This window comes from Leopardus geoffroyi, chromosome B2 (assembly GCF_018350155.1).
Source record: "Leopardus geoffroyi isolate Oge1 chromosome B2, O.geoffroyi_Oge1_pat1.0, whole genome shotgun sequence".
In the NCBI taxonomy this organism is placed as follows: domain Eukaryota; kingdom Metazoa; phylum Chordata; class Mammalia; order Carnivora; family Felidae; genus Leopardus; species Leopardus geoffroyi.
In genome coordinates, this window is record NC_059332.1 from 66,947,571 (window position 1) to 66,963,477 (window position 15,907).

A 15,907-nucleotide genomic window follows, 5' to 3' on the forward strand; every position below is an offset into this window, starting at 1 on the left:
GGATCATATGGTTCTTATCTTTTCTTTTATTGATGTGATGTATCACATTGGCTGATTGCAACTGTTGAACCAGCCCTGCATCCCAGGAATGAATCCACTTGATCACGGTGAATAGTTCTTTTTATATGCCGTTGAATTCGATTTGCTAGTATCTTATTGAGAATTTCTGCATCCATATTCATCAGGGATATTGGTCTACAGTTTTCCCTTTTTTGCTGGGTCTCTGTCTGGTTTAGGAATCAAAGTAATACTGGCTTCATAGAATGAGTCTGAAAGTTTTCCTTCCCTTTCTATTTTTTTGGAACAGCTTGAGAAGGATAGGTATTATCTCTGCTTTAAATGTCTGGTAGAACTCCCCAGGGAAGCCATCTGGTCCTGGACTCTTATTTGCTGGGAGATTTTGATAACTGATTCAATTTATTTTCTGGTTATGGGTCTGTTCAAGCTTTCTATTTCTTCCTGTTTGAATTTTGGAAGTCTGTGGGTGCCTAGGAATTTGTCCATTTCTTCCAGGTTGTCCAGTTTGTTGGCATATAATTTTTCATAGTATTCCCTGATAATTGCTTGTATTTCTGAGGGATTCATTGTAATAATTCCATTTTCATTCATGATTTTATCTATTTGGATCATCTCCCTTTTCTTTTTGAGGAGCCTGGTTAGAGGTTTATCAATTTTGTTTATTTTTTCAAAAAACCAACTCTTGTTTTCACTGATCTGCTCTACAGTTTTTTATATTCTATACTGTTTATTTTTGCTCTGATCTTTATTATTTCTCTTCTTCTGCTGGGTTTGGGGTGTCTTTGCTGTTCTGCTTCTATTTCCTTTAGGTGTGCTGTTAGATTTTGTGTTTGGGATTTTTCTTGTTTCTTGAGATAGGCCTGGATTGCAATGTATTTTCCTCTCAGGACTGCCTTCGCTGCATCCCAAAGTGTTTGGATTGTTGTATTTTCATTTTCATTTGTTTCCATGTATTTTTAAATTCTCTAATTGCCTGGTTGACCCATTCATTCTTTAGTAGGGTGTTCTTTAACCTCCATGCTTTTGGAGGTTTCCATACTTTTTCCTGTGGTTGATTTCAAGCAATGTGGTCTGAAAGTGTGCATGGTATGATCTCAAATCTTTTATACTTATGAAGGGCTGTTTTGTGACCCAGTATGTGATCTGTCTTGGAGAATATTCCATGTGCACTTAAAAAGAAAGTATATTCTGTTGCTTTGGGATGCAGAGTTCTAAATATATGTCAATATATCTGATCCAATGTATCATTCAGGGCCCTTGTTTCTTTATTTATTCTCTGTCTAGATGTTCTATCCATTGTTGTAAGTGGAGTATTAAAGTCTCCTTCTCTGAGCAGGATTTTTAGTCTATATTTTGGTAATAATGTGTTTGATAATGATTAATGTAATCTAAATATACATAGATTTAAAGATTAAATTTCTAGATATTCTGTTACTTTACCATTCCATATTAGAGTTTAAAATGGTCTTATAAACTTTACTCCACAGAAATGTGTAGGGACCCAATATCATACATCCTGCTAATATGAATAAGAGCTTAAAAGCTCAGTTAAGGTGGTTGTTTTGGATACTTTTTTCTATGAATTGAAACTTCTGCATATACCTTATTTCTTTGTGTAATTCAGCACATGTTGATATTCTCATGTTCTGATGCCAAAAGTTAGTCTAGTTGGTAGTATTTTAAATTTTGATGTTGTTGTCAACCTCTTTCAGTATAACTGATTAGGCAAGTAAAGTTTTGCTTAAAACAAATTGACCAGGGAACTTTCCCATCTGTTTCTTCCAATATCTCTACTTTACATGTTGGTACCACAAAGGCAATTTGGGAATGAACTTCCAATTCCTGCAAGTTTCTAAGGCGATCCTTTGATCAAAAATCTCTAATAATTTCACTGTTAATTCCTTTTTTAAAAAAATGTTTATTTTTCAGAGAGAGAGCGAGAGAGTGAGCATAAGTTGGGGAAGGGCAGAGAGAGTGAGAGAGGGAGACACAGAATCTGAAGCAGGCTCCAGGCTCTGAGCTGTCAGCACAGAGTCTTACGTGGGGCTTGAACCCACAAACCATGAGATCATGATCTGAGCTGAAGTCAGATGTTTGACTGAGCCACCCAGGTGGTCCTCATAATTAATTTCTAATTAATGTTCCAACTCAGGGCTCAAAAGTTTTTGAAGAAAGTGTGTGGACCTCAAAGCTCTTGGAGCCTAGTTGCTAATGTTGTTTGTCACCAAAGAGTTTCTGTGGGTTAGAATAGTAATTGGACCACTACATACATGAGCACTTCTTTGACCAAATTATTGGTTAAATTGAGTGGTTAAAATTTTGAATCAAAGCTACTGCAATAAGTGAACCAGACTTTAAGGTCATTTATTTTATTTTTTAAAAATTTTATTTGTTTATTTTGAAAGAGAGAAAGACAGAGAGAGAGACAGAATGAATGCACAGGGGAGAGGCAGAAAGGGAGGGAAAGAGAGAATCCCAAGCACGCTCTGTGCTGTCAGTGGAGAGCCCAACCCAGGGCTCAATGTTTTGAACCATGAGTCCATGACCTGAACCGAAATCAGGAGTCAGACGCCGAAGTGACTAAACTACCCAGGCACCCCTCAAGGACATTTATTGAACAGTAAGTCTATTAGAGAAGAGAAATCACCAGATTATCTCTACCACCAGATGGCAGATCGCTCCAAGTGGAAGGAAGAGTTTGATCTACTGGATGAACTCAAAGCCATAGTGTGTGTGTGTGTGTGTGTGTGTGTGTGTGTGTGTGTGTGTGGTAAGAGTGGTGGTAGCAGGATGTGAAAGGCAGCCGGGCTGCTGGGATGGTTGTGGGACACAATGTGAGGCCTACATGTTACAAATAAACTACAACCTTTAAACTATAAAGTTTAAAGCATTGTTTTTCTAAATATAGTATGTTGATCCGTTGCAGCAGATTACTTGAGGGTGCTTGTTAAAATGCAGATTCTCAGGCCTTACTCCATATCTTGTGAATCAGAAACTGTGAGGGTCAGCATTTCCAACCCTCATTTCCAACAGGTTCCCTGAATTAATGCGTTGAGAACAACTGCACTCATAAGTAAACAATACCTTTTGTGCTATCATTCCAACCACTGAAATACCATTGGCCATCCTTTCTTCAGTCAGAGAGATTTAGCAGGGTACTTCAGAATGGCAGCCCACTGTGTCACTACAATAAAACACCTGGAGACTTTAATCCAAGTGAAATGCAAGGGTTACAGAATCCCCAAATCCCTGTTGTTTAGTAGCAATCTCACAATTTTTGCCACAAAGAGTTTTTGATCCCTTCATGTGAAATATGTCTTTTGGAGAAGCTCTTATGTGCCTTTGGTCTGCTGAGCAAAATGCAAATATGACAGTCTAGATCTACACAGAAAAGAAGGTGGGAGATAACTGTATATGTTACAGTAGTGTTGTTTATATTCTAAAATGATTTAGAATATTATTATTAGCAAACAGATTTAATACACTTTAAATGGAATTTAATCAAATACAGAATTCAAAACCATTTTTTGCAGTACCACATCTATTATGTAAATGGAGATACCTATGAACATTGTTGGTTAGAGAATGGCTTTGTGTTGTGGGGCCCCTGGAGACATTAGGAGGTTTCAGGGAGAAAATGTATAGAGAGGTTAAAATTACTGGGAGTGAAGACAGATGGGGTGGGGTGAGTGAAATAGGTAATGGGGATTAAGGAGAGCACTTGTGATGAGCACTGGATGTTGTATGGAAGTGTTGAATCACCATATTGTACACCTGAAACTAATATAACACTGTATGTTGACTAACTGGAATTTAGTCATGTTTTGACTGCCATGACCCCATGTTTTGTATTATTGCTCATGGGTTGTTGACCAGCCACCTGCTCTCTCACATCCCCGTGCATTTGGGATAAATGATTTCTCAAGGTTTACTTGTACCACTTTTGGACCTTACCCAAGTGATGCTTAATCCACTGAAAATCTAGAATTCTGAGATTCTTTTTCTTTAAACATTTGGGCCTTTGAAAGACTTTCTTTTTTTTTTTTTTTAATTTTTTTTTTCAACGTTTATTTATTTTTGGGACAGAGAGAGACAGAGCATGAACGGGGGAGGGGCAGAGAGAGAGGGAGACACAGAATCGGAAACAGGCTCCAGGCTCTGAGCCATCAGCCCAGAGCCCGACGCGGGGCTCGAACTCGCAGACCGCGAAATCGTGACCTGGCTGAAGTCGGACGCTTAACCGACTGCGCCACCCAGGCGCCCCTGAAAGACTTTCTTTAAGCAATAGAGAGCCCAGCTCAGATGCTTCATCTCCCAGTCCTTGCTGTAGGCCCCCTCCTGCTGGATAATCTGTGCACACATTTTACCTCTGCGGATCTGCTTTCATTCTGAGTTTTTCCCTTTTCTGCCCTGGCATGAATTTTGTTCTCCAATCTTATAGCAACAAAGAAGAATAAGTCTGCCTCAGGCAGTTTGGAATTACCACAGGACCAAGACAAAGGGGCTTTTTGTTTTGTTGTTATGGCATGTTCAGGATTTCACTAGTTGGTCTAGTAGTAAATTTTAAATCTTTAAATATTTTAGGAGTTTAAGTCTATTTTCCATTTTATCTTAAAAAATGTTTTTGCTTTAATCGTATTATTCTGGATATGACCTTTGGAAAACAGAACTTTCCTGCACTCAGTGCTTGCTTCTCCCTACAAAAAGAGCCAAGATTTTCACTTCAGTAATTGATATCTGTTGATTGATAGCTTGATTGCATTTTGACTGAAACTCATTCACTATAAAACGTTACCACGATTAGCATATGTCTGTTAGGGCTTTCATGCTAATTAAGAGATTAAAAGGTTTTATTTTTCCTCGTAAACAATTTTAGGTATCAGCTAGGTGAGATAAATTGTAGACAACATCTCAAGGTTTCAACTGATTTGGTGCTTTAAGGGTAACTGCGGTGGGGGTTGGGATGGTAAAGATATGTGACACAAGAGATAGCCCAGGACATCTCAGAGTGTTCTCTGCATCTCAAGGGAGAGGAGCTGATCTGGTTTTTAGTAGCGGATGCTGGGAGACTTGACTTTGTCACCAGATTCTTCCAGAACCCAGAACTATTTGTCAGTAACAAAGACCACAAATCAACCTTAACCTTAACCAAGTTAGAATATTTCTTCAACATATAATTTTGTGGGTAGGCCATTGTTATGGGTTAAATTGTCCCCCTCCCCCCCAAAAGATGTGTTGTAATCCTAATCCCTGGCACCTGTGAATGTAACCTTACTTAGAAATAGGATCTTTGTGGCTATGACCAAGTTAATATGAGTTATATTGGATTAGGGTGTGCCCAGTCCAATGAACTGATGTTCTTGTAAGAAGAGGGGGGTTTGGACACAAAGGCACACAAGCAAATGCCAAGTGAGGATGGAGACAGAGATTGGAGCCATGTTGTCTACAAGCCAAGGAATGCCAAAGATTGCCAGTATAAGGGAAGATATGCATTAAAAATAAGAGGCCTCTGGGGCGCCTGGGTGGCGCAGTCGGTTAAGCGTCCGACTTCAGCCAGGTCACGATCTCGCGGTCTGTGAGTTCGAGCCCCGCGTCGGGCTCTGGGCTGATGGCTCGGAGCCTGGAGCCTGTTTCCGATTCTGTGTCTCCCTCTCTCTCTGCCCCTCCCCCGTTGGAGCCATGTTGTCTACAAGCCAAGGAATGCCAAAGATTGCCAGTATAAGGGAAGATATGCATTAAAAATAAGAGGCCTCATTTGAAAATAAGAGACTTTCCCCTTTTCCCTTTTCTTATAGTACAGTATTTACTTTAGAAAACTTTCAGTTATAAATTCTTTATCTCTCTTAAATGTATGTAAATCTCTTTAAAATCTAAATAAACTTCTTGCCAGCTTTATGCCCAACAGGAATGTCTTTCCCAAGGACTAGAGTGCCATCTTTTTGAAATGCAATCATTAAGAAAGATAGCATCTTTTTTTCCCAGTTTCCTTGGGAAGGTGGGCACCTCACCTCCAAAACCACTTCCTGCCATAAAAATATGAGAAGTTTATTTTTCCTTTGGATAAAGTCAGTTTGCAAACACAGATGGCCACCCTGGCTCCCAGGTAGGTGTGCTGTGTGTGACACATGGAATTGTGAAGTCCTCTTATTTGAGGGCTAGTCACTGTTTATCTCAATGTATGGAATGGGTTGTGTCTGCTTGGCTACATGAAAGGGTGAGCTTTCTTTCTGTCTTTGCCACCTCTTAGGGGGATTGCTTGTGATGTGCATCAGGTCCTGGTTTAGTGCTCATTCAATAATAAAATTCTTTCTCCTCTACTTTCATGGAGAGGTTTTCTGGTTTGAGAGAAGATTTTGTTTTTAAATACATCTCCCCAATATGAGCAATTATCAGAAGCTAGGAAGAGCTAGTTAGAGGCTCTGGGAGGAAGGAACATGCTTTGCCAACATGTGGATTTCTAACTTCTGGCCTCCACAACCATGAGAAAATAAATTTTTGTTGTTTTAAGCCACCCAATTGGTGGTAATTTGTTAGGGCAGCCCTAGGGAATGAATATAGCAATCTATGGCTAGTATGGCAGTTGTGCTCCACAAAGTCCCCAAGACTGAGATTTCTAGCCTTTGTTTTGCTGTTCTGAGGTTGTGTTCCTTGTCTTCAAAGTTTGAAATGGAGATCAAACCATTATATCTGCATTCAATCAACAGGATGGTACTAATACCCATTGTTTCTGTTTTTTAAAAAACATTTTTAATCTTTATTTTTAAGAGAGAGAGAGAGAGCAAGGGAGGGGCAGAGAGAGAGAGGGAGACACAGAATCTGAATCTGAGCTATCAGCTCAGAGCCTGATGCAGGGCTCGAACTCACGGACTGTGAGATCTTGACCTGAGCCAAAGTCGAACAGTTAACTGATGGAGCCACCTAGGTGCCCCATAATACCAATTGTTTCTTAAGGAAGATTCCTGAAAGCTGTCACAGGAACTTCTACTTCAGTCTCATTGGGTAGAGCATAAAGGTCACATAGCCGCCTCTAGCTTCTTGAAATGTAGTGTTTATTCTAGGTGGCCATGTGCACAGCTAAAAAGTAGAGTATTCTGAAAGAAAAGGAAAGATGGGTATTAGGGACAGCTTGCACTCTCTGAATATTTCCACTTGACCTCTTTCTTAGTTTTTCTGCTTGAACACAGTATAAATTGTTTCTGACTTTCTTAACCTGAATTTACCACCATTAACATATTTTCTCTCCCCAGGCTAGTCTGAATCATATTTTGTAATTTCCACTAGGTGTGATGTTACTTAGTATAAAAATATTGTCATATACATAAACACTTTCCCTTCGTCTTGAAGTATATTCCCATGACTGAAAAACTAGGCCCACCTCAGGTAATAAGATTTCCAGCCACGCAGGGTGACAATGGGAATTCTTTACTAATTGGTATTGTTACCATAAACATGTTTTCTTAATGAAAAAAGTGAATTCAAGAAAAATGAAAAATAAAATCGTCCTTAAATAATCCATACATGACCTAACTTAAAAAAATCTATTCTACTACAGCATGTGGTATGGATTTTAAACTAACTTGTCTTCACACTGGCATGAATATTCTGGAAAATATAAAAGATCTTCAGATAACAGTCTAAGATTTATGTGAGAATTTATAGATGAATTATAGAAGTATTTTAATTTCTAGCTTTTATTGTACTATAAAGTTAAATTGATGTAGTCTCTTAAAAATGGATGTCTAAATTTAGTTTTTTATTCAGTATCAATTATGGGGGTGGAACGGATGGTTGCGGTGGGAATCTGGGGTTTCTGAGTTTTGTTCTTCCATTTAATATTGTCTCTAACCCTTCACACCAAGTTCCCATCTGTTCCACAAAACATTGAAAGACATTTAGTGTTCATAAGTACATCATTGAATGAAGAGGACTCTCTCTCTCTTTTCTTTAACACGTGGTGAGTCCTCAATTGAGCTTGCCTCTCACTTTTTTCCTGGTGTGTTTCTGTTTTGCTTCAGCAATGTGTATAGCACATTCTTGTTTGTACTAAAAGGTTGTCATATGGATTGTTTTGACTGTTTCCATGACATGCAAATGGACAAGGATTTTAAAAAATGTTCTCAGCCCTAAAACAAACCATATTTATTTACACATCTAGGTAACCAGACCTCCTCTTAAGCTTTATCACTTGTTCTTCTTCTAGCTGTAAAGAGAATATTTTTGTACTTTTATGAGAGATTGGCAAGATGCCTGTTAGCACTCTGACCTCCTGCTAAGTATCACTGTGGACTTTTACTTGCTTTATAGCTTTGAAGTTATTAATAGTGTTTTGGACAAAGGCTACCACAAATCTGCCTACAGCCATTGGACAGAATTTCCATCCACTATGGTCTTCAAATTTCCACACAGCAAAATTCCCTGGAAGACCTCGAAGGGCCAAGCTACCTGTTTGGAATAGCAGAAAGAGGAAAATACAGGGAGAGTCCATCCAAAGTTAGTCTCACAGTGAATGATCCTGTCCTGTATGTCTGAAGGTCAGAGCTAGTAATGTGGATTTGCATAGAGATGATAGTTGAAGTTTTCTGAAAAGGAGAAAAATTCAAACAAAAACCTTGTGGAAACTCTGGGGAGAAGGAAGAGGAGTCAGAAAAGTCGCTGATAATGATTGAGATAAGGCCCCTGGGTCTACTGGCTGAAAGACCAGTTTCAGTAGTGTGTAGGAAAACAATCCTGATTGTCAGGGGACAAAGAAAATAATGAACAATGAGATGCAAATAAGGGTACAGATGGCCTTTAAGCAGGTGTATGTTGGAAGGGGGAGGGAATAGGATGGAACAACTACTGAAGGTTACTTGGGGGCAGACAGTTTTTTCCTGGCTAAGAAGGTTCTTGATAGCCTTGTGTGAGAAGCAGAGGAAAGATCAGTGATGTAAGAGAATTGTTTTGAGTGGGGTAAAGGCTTTAGCCCCTGACTGTTCTTGTTAGAATTCTGGAACTATATACAATGTTGGGCAAGTTAATTGACACCCACCCCGCCCTGAATTTGTTTCTTCATCAGTGAAATAAAGATGGAAAATAGTTCAGTAGACTGACTCTTTGTATGATAGGTGTATGAGCAGAGATGAAAAGATCTTAGAGATTGTCTAATGGCAAAGAAAGGAGACCCAGTTGGGTAGAAGGACTTGCTTAAAGTTTTGCAAATAGCACCCAGAATTTCTGGTTCTTAAGTCTTCAATTCTCTTGCAGCGTTGACAGGTGGGAGAAACTTAACAAGATGAATGCTACCAGTAAAGTTCTATGCTTGACTTAAAAAATAAACTGTGAGTATAACTTGGTTAGAAATGTGGAGAGGGCAGCTAGCTTGACCCCAGTACATATGGGAAAGATGTAGGGGATTTTACTTCGACAAGCACAATATGGGCCAACAGCACAACCTATTGCTGAAAAGGGTAATGTGGGCATGGCCTTAACATCTATGGAGGAATGCCCCAAACCAACAAGGTCAAACCACACCGGAGTGCTCTGTCCAGTAGTGTGCCTCGTTAATAGAGGGTCACTGGCAACTGGATGTGAAACAAGAGATTTACTTGGGAGAAGAATTTTGAGGATAAAATAATGATAATAATAATAAAAAAACCTTTTGGAAAAAAGGTTTTGGAAAAAAACCTATTCCATGTAGCTTTACAGAAACCTATCTGGGATCATGGAAGGATAGCTTGCACAAAGTATATTTTGGCTGAAAATGAGGAAGAATTAAGAATTCTAGGTGTTAAAACATGGAATGGAGTTACTTTCCTGTGAAGTGGTGCTTGTAGGAAGATTGTATAAGCATCTGTCAGTGGTTGTGTAGAGGCCACTTAAAAGAATAGTTTTAGACTTACAGAAAAGTTACAGAGATAGCACAGAGAGTCCTAGTCAACTGCACACCCAGTTTCTAGGGGGCCACCACAGGAAAAATCTATTCAGAACAGAAAGAGTGAAAATCAAGTCAGAGTAAAAAAGGGAAAAGCAGTCCTCGTAGAGACCCAAATAAGTCAGTTGCAAAACTAACAGGAGATGTATTTCTCCCAAGGTTATGCAACAGCTGTCAAATGCCATAAAGACCTACTCTTTGAGTAGATGCATTTTTCTGAATTACGCCTCCAGGTCAGCTTTTTATATCTACTTTATACTGGGAATATCCATTTGCTAAGCCGGTCCCTTGGTAATCCTCATTTTTCCTAATCTTGTCCTAGAAACAGCAGCAGAATCAGAACTGGCCCCTACTCTCCTTAGATATTTCTCAGAATCCTTCAGAGAAGTCAGACTGTGGATAAAACACTTCCCTCCTCTGTGTTGTTGAGTGGCACTCCATGATTGTGTTGGAGCACCCTACCTTGCTGCATCCAGTCAATAATCTAACTTTGTCAGACTACAGGCTTGTCCCACGTGGTTGTTGCCTAATGAGGATTTAGCAACTTTTATAAGGAGGAGGTCTGGTGGGATCCATTGTCTCTTTTAGAGATTTGTGGATGAGTGTTTTGAAATGACCTATTTGATGTGATTCTGGGGTTAGTAGGTGAGTGAGACATCAAGCAGCTCTCTGGAGTTTCTGGAGGGGGTGGTTTTGTTGCTGAAGATGGAGTAAGACTCTGCTCTCCTAGCTTAACATTTTTAGATGTTGCTTCTGTTTGGTCAGTGGACAATTAGTGATGGCCACAACACTAATAGCTCCCTCTATTTCTGTAAATTCCATTTTTTGAGCAGGTAGATATACCAGGCTGTGTGCCAAGTGCTTCTAGACATTATTTCATTCCATCCTCGCAACATTCCCATTTTCAGATAGGGAAAGGCCAAGTTACTTCTTTTAGGTGGTATGTAGCAGTTAGGATTGGAACTCAAGGTTGTCTGACTCTGTGCTCTCAGCCACTATTTAGCTATTCCTTTACAGATTCTCAGTAGCTTCAAGTATGGCAGGTTTCAAAGTGTGGGTTCTCCCCACCTTATCTCTTGCCTCTGCTCCAGCTATCTTTCTGAAAAATCTTATAACTTTTGTTAACTGCAAAATAGATCTTCACAAGGAGGGTACTTGGTTTTCCTGGCTATTCCTTGCACTAATGGAGAGGTGGCAACCTTTGCCTCTGTACCTCACTTGTGGCTTTTGCTTTCCATGATCTTCTATGCCATCTCCCTACAGACCAGCATCACCAAAGTAATTAACCCCCACCAAGTTGACCTAATGTCTCTTTCAAGGTTATTGAGTTAAAGTGTGTATTTGACATTACTGAAAGTTTTAATAAAGTTTTCTAAATCTCCAATACCTTTTAGTAAATGTCTTGCTTAATTAGGAGAATCCAGTGGGTAGAATCTGCTACTTTGACTTTGGGTTCATTTTCGAGAAAAACCTTGAGCTACTCTCATCTTGACAGAAGTTTCTTGGGATACCGTAAAAGTTGTTTGCAGTATAATTTATGTGGTTTTAGCCCGTGGGGAACCAGGACTTTCTTCTCGTTAGGAACCCTTCATTGGGTTATGTTGTTTTAGTGGGCTAAACCAGTAATTCCATGAGGCCTTTGAACTCATATAGGTCCTTTTCCCACCCTTCTGTCATAAAGAACTTTAGGAGCAAGAGCTTGCCAGAAATGTGACTGTTAACAATGCTCCTGAGAGTACCTAGCCACTCATCAGCTGTGAGTTTAGGTCACTTTGTTCTTTGTGAAAGTCTTTAGCTGGTGACATAAACCTTGTTCCTGTTAACCTGTCCCTCCACTAGAGTAGTGACAGGTTAGCTACTGAAGAAATGATTCTCTTGAGTAGAAATGGCAGAATGTTTCCATTGGGAAGTAGAAAAGATGGAAGGGTAGGCTTGAGATGGGAGATGGTGAATGTTTGATAGTATTTACATGGCAACCTTAGATATCGGTGGGATGGCTTCATAGGGGGTATGCAATAGAAAAATGTGATTTTTTGTTATAAATGTGTTTGAGCAATAAATGCTTTATAGGGGAAAATCCTGTTCTTGGTGGGAAGTTGTACTCCTGAACTAAAAGGTCTTTTTCCAAATCTAATTCATCTGATTAAATCAATGTTTGTGAATTGTGGGGAAATATATGCTGAGATTACACCTCCAGCAGAGGAAGATCAAAAGATCAAATAGTCTTTTAAAATCTATTCTTTAGTAGAAAGAAGTCAGAGTCCAGTAAAATGAACAAACAACAACACACACAGACAAGATTTGAATTCAGAAAGACCTAAAATTAAATTCCTATCTTCTTTCTCTCTGCGTAATGTTGTGCAATTTGCATAACCTCTCTGAGCATTAGTTTTCTTATCTACAAAAATGAGACAATAATAATCTTACAGGGCTTTTTAAAATGTTAAATAAAAGAACCTAAGTGGGAGGTATATAGTAGACAACAAATGATAATTTTAATTATTATTATATATGTCCTATAAATAGGAAGAGGCCCAAAAGTCAAATAACGGGTAGATGAGAACAGAAAAATTTAGCTCTAGAATCAAGAACTTCTTTAAAATATGAAGCACATTAAAATTCATGTTGAAGTAACATGAGCAATAGTTATAAGTAACAAAGTCCATTGGGGGGCAATGAAAGGAGAATAGATGGTGGCCCTTGATTAGGGTGGGGGGCTCCACTCTGGCCCTCCAGGGAAGCAGCCTGAGTCTCCAAAGGGCAGCCTGGCCCCGCCCTTCGGCAGAGGGAACACGTCACATGGAGGTCATGATGAGTGAGAGTTCACTAATGCACAGGCTCTGTAAACTCCTGTTTCCCTTCCCAGACATTCCAAGAGTCTGGCAATCAGGAGCTTCTCTTTGGTTAATAGGAAGGCTTGAAGGAATATTCTTAGAGTCTTATTACAGGAATTTGGTTCCTTTTACAATCAGGCAGTAGTTGCTCAACAGAGGGCAGATAAGGAAGGGTCAAATGACTTACATGGTAATAGCAATATAACTTAACTCTTTCATAAATATTTTCATGATGTTGCAAATTTTTCTCAGATGATACTTGATCAGAGTATAATATGGCCCAGATTTACATGATATGGCCACTCTCTATCATTACAGATCCATTTTCCTTTCCTTTATATTAAGATACTAATTCCCCATTCCTATGAAAAGAGCATCTTCGCTGACTCTAGGCCCAAGAATTTGATCATTTGTTTCTAATTTATATTTAAATTGCACTTGAAGTGTCACTGTCAAACTTGCTCCTGTCCTCACTGATCTCTCCTTCCTTTGGACCATGTAAGTTAGCATGGTGGCTTATTGCTGCATTTGGATTATTTTTCTCTCCCTGAATAGACTGTAAATGTAAGAGCTGGGCTTACATCTCTTATTTCTTAGTATTTCCCATAGCATACATTATTAGAGGTGCTCAATAAATATTGATTATATGATTTTTGGCACAAATGTTAAAATTATAGTATGCTGAAGTGAAGTAAATTAATTAATTGAATAAGAATAAAAATAACACAAAAGAAAGTGTGAAAATGGCATTTCTTTTTTATTTTAGTTTGATTTTGCAGGAATTTATTGGGATTGGTTTTTATTTAGTCAAGCATGAAAATGATCTTCTTTTTAAAAGTCTTGGTAGGAAAAGACTCACCATGGCTTTTTACATCTTTACTAGATAGAGTTTATTTTTTTGGGGTGTAATAGCATAGGTTCCTGTCCCTGTTTTTATTTTAAAGACATTATTACATTATTCCATGAGTTCTGCTACTTGTTTTTAACAGATTCATGACTAGATAGCATTTCATCCACTAGATGGCAGGAGGTTGCTAGAGAAAGAAGAAGGGGAACAAGAATTATATTTTGGGGGATTGGTATATTTCCACTGAGCTGTCTCAGTCAACAGTGCTTGCCAATAACTCCTTAAGTTCTATAAAGTTCTTCAGTGGTAGCTTTCCAGAGATTTAAAAAGTGATTGCAAGACATTCCATGAAATATACTGGCCAGATATTTTTCCACTACCACAACTGACTCCAGACTGACCTTTTATTCCCCCCAATTTTCTTAAACCATAAATGGTGTCCTCACCTACCACGGGGATTAAAATAAATTATAATGAGAAGAAATGCATTATTCAGAGAGATGGACAAATTACACAAATTCTTACTTAAAAGAAATCTGCAGTTTAAAGTTTGTTTAAGAATTATTAGTTTTTAGGGGCACCTGGGTGGCTCAGTTGGTTGACCGTCTGACTTCAGCTCAGGTCATGATTTCCCATTTTGGGAGTTCGAGTCCCACATAGGGCTCACTGCTGTCAGCACAGAGCCCACTTTGAATCCTCTGCACCCCCCACCCCTGTCCCTGCCCTGCTTGTACTCTCTCTCTCTCAAAAATGAATAAACATAAAAAAATTAACTATTAGTTTTTGAAACTACAGAATGAAATACAGTTTTGTTTATAGTGTCCAAGGGCTCTTTGAGAGAGCTTGGGGGGCACTGTCTCATGTTTATCGGTACTTCCACCTGATATGTGCTGTGAATGTTTGAGATGATCATAAACTCCATTGGAAAACTCTCCATTCCACATGTGTGCTTACCTCCCAAAGTCATGAGAAAAACATGTTAGTGTTTGTACCTCTTCATTAGCCTGGCTAGGCTCGCTGCATCCTAGTTATGTGTATTTTTTTCTTTTTGGCTACATTTTAAGTAAGTGGTCAGTCTTCTAGGGATGCTGAGAAGATTCAGAGAAGAATTAAAAAATTCTACTTGTACCTCTAAGTTAAGCAGAATGAATGAGACCAATTCAACTGTGTGCTTATAGCTTCTTTAGAGGCATGGACTTTCCCATCACTATGAATGAGACTTGAGGTAAATTAATTAATTCACCAATTAATTTATGGCTTTCAGAGATACTCATTAGAATTTATATATGTTGTGTCTAAAAAAATCACTGCACAGATATTATTGTCTATGAACTGAACACAGGGTTTAAATTTGTCGTCATGATTCACAACTGTATGTGGTTTAGTTAGTTGAAAATGAGCATCTCTAATAATGGGTAAAAAAGCCTTTTGAAATGTTAGAGTTAAAAGAATTTGACATAATGCTAGACTCTCCTCTTCAGACAAATTTTGAGTATCATGAGGACAGAAATGAACAGAATGTGCATCACACGCCTCTGAGATCCAAGGTCCCTTCCTGGCAAAGTATTGAGCAATAAATGAGGAGTATGTATCTGGGGTTGAAGGAGTTCCTTACCCAAGGGCAGTACCTATATCTTACCATCCTTGGCTATGAAGGATTTTTGGTGGATATGAAGAGGTGAAAGGCCAGGATCATTGATTTGGCCCACTCCCCTCCTCTCTAATAAATTAACCAACACTACTTGGTTATGCTTTGTGTGTTTAATATTTACTTTCAATGTATACTTTATTTTAATTTTTCTACAAACTCTATGCTGTGATATCCAGAAGAATAAAACTGACTAGTGATTATAACTATTACTGTGTTTGTACATTGACCTAATAAGGAGGCTTTGTCTAGGCAGCAAGCTGATGGTTGCCTCTGGTAAAAGCTATTAATTTAGCCTAAGAAAATACATGGAGTGAAAATTAATTAACTAATTTGTTCTTTAGTAAATATTTACTTAGTGCCCAGTATTGCCAAAACAAAATAGTTCCTCGAAAGAAATGGAAGGCAATGAGCTCAAAATTCTTGCAGCAGAGTCCTACCCTTGTCCTCAAGACTTTTTGATACCATTAGAAATAACCTCACTGTTAAGAACTGGGTGTCTCAGTCTGTGCATGTTTTTTTAAAGATTACAACCATCCTATTTGCTCATGCTACTCATTCAAAATGTACATTCCTAGCATTCAGCATAGTCCTGTCACTTTGTGGTTGCTAAACAAATGAATGTGCTTTCAGTCCTTGAAATGGATGTT